This window comes from Pinus tabuliformis, chromosome 1_2 (genome assembly GCF_031772625.1).
Source record: "Pinus tabuliformis cultivar Carrire ecotype Pingquan chromosome 1_2, CPIR1, whole genome shotgun sequence".
Taxonomy (NCBI): Eukaryota; Viridiplantae; Streptophyta; class Pinopsida; order Pinales; family Pinaceae; genus Pinus; species Pinus tabuliformis.
The window spans coordinates 26,337,315-26,338,955 of record NC_142298.1 but is presented as its reverse complement, the minus strand read 5'-3'; the positions used below and the strand labels follow the sequence as shown (position 1 = coordinate 26,338,955).

General features: G+C 36.9%; 1 long non-coding RNA gene across 1 annotated transcript; it reads left to right on the top strand.

Annotated features, from left to right (window-relative positions):
* The first annotated feature begins 589 nt into the window (after positions 1 to 589).
* LOC149204168 (uncharacterized) lies at positions 590 to 1,436 on the top strand. Its single transcript, XR_016251743.1, has 3 exons — positions 590 to 694; positions 1,053 to 1,118; positions 1,371 to 1,436. It is a non-coding gene; the product is annotated as an uncharacterized LOC149204168 (long non-coding RNA).
* The last annotated feature ends 205 nt before the right edge of the window (positions 1,437 to 1,641 follow it).

Here is a 1,641-nt window from a genome sequence, read left to right as displayed (position 1 = left end):
TGAACAAGAGATTCTTGCAGTGAAGAATGCCTCCGACGTTGTTGAGCCAGTGCAGAGAAAGCAAAACCACCATAATGAAAATAGTGAGGAAGGTCTAGGTAAGATTTTGGTCAAACGTGTCTCAAAACTTGAGAAAGAGAAGCTGGCAGTAGCAGCAATGTCAAATGAAGCATTTGGTAGTCCGCAGTGAAAGAAACAACTTCATTTTGTTTCTTTCGAAACTCACACTTGATTGTGCTCTCCTGTAAAAGATTTACAGGCATCAGTCTTTTTGAATCTGAAATCACTGACACATGTAACTATGCTTTGTCCCAGGTTCTGTAACATAAATGTTATTACCAATGAGAATACTTTTCCATTTTTCTTTTTCTTTTCTAAATGGGGAAAGTGATGCGTCATTACAGACTTAAGGTTCTTAAATTACATGGAAGTTGATTCATGATTTTCATATTTACTACAATTCTTGTTTCTGAAATGTTTGAGGAATGCCCAAACCCTCTCGTCTTGTAAATGAATGATTTCCTTCTTTCCCGACCCTCCTACAAAATGAAGGTTATTATTTTTGCCAATTACTTAATTTATGTAATTACAGAAGGCGCGAGAAGATTCTGGTGAAAATTTTAAATAGTGTTCTACTGGGACATCTTCTTCAAAAAGAAGCTGCGCAGCTGAAGTTCACAATTTATCAGAAAAGGTTCGACTGTCGTACCCAACCCCATTTCTATTTTCGTTGAGAGAATACATCTTACATTCAAAAGAATATGTTCAAAATTTACAGGGGATAATCTAGCACAATAAAGCATCTCTGCTTTTTTGGTCAGATTAAGGTTATAATAAGGTCAGGGTAAACCCGAGTGAGATATCCTTTGCGTCTCTAACAACGGTTCACTCTCTGATCAGGCCACGCTGCCTTCTGGCTTCTTGTCTCTATTTCATTGCAGCAGATGCTCTCGGTTATCCTGTATCAGGGACTGCCTTTGACTGTTATACTTCATTTTTATTTCAATGTAATTATTCTGGATCTGATATTTGCTTTATTATGTGTAACACAGAGGCGGAGGAATAGAATCAACGAAAAAATGAAAGCCCTTCAGAATCTCATTCCGAACTCTAATAAGGTTAGTTTCAGTTTGCCTATAGCATTTAAAAAATAAGCGTAAGAAACAACTTTAATTCATGAAGGTCCTTCACGTGGTTTTTTGGTCCAGTGTAGCAGGATACTTGTTCACAACCCAACTATTACAGATAAGATGAGAGATTTAGGATTGCACTTTTTAATATAGATCCTCAAGATTTTGTGGATTAAGATAAATCTGACTTGATAATGGAATTAGGCTAACTGCCTCTAATGGGATTTTTTGTTCTGGCAGACTGACAAAGCCTCCATGCTTGACGAAGCAATCAAGAATCTTAAGAAGTTTCAATTACAAGTGCAGGCAAGTATTTTCCTTAGTGCTAAGTGATGGATAGGCTTATCACATCTCACATAATTATCAGCTGTGCCAGAAGCCAATTTATAAGTTATTTCAGAGTTTAGATAAGGTCTTGGTTAAGCATCTCTCTCGGCTTGAGAAGGAGAAGCAAAGAGAATCATCAAAAGGTTCTGAAATTCTGCAAGTACAGTCAATCGAATTGCAATGA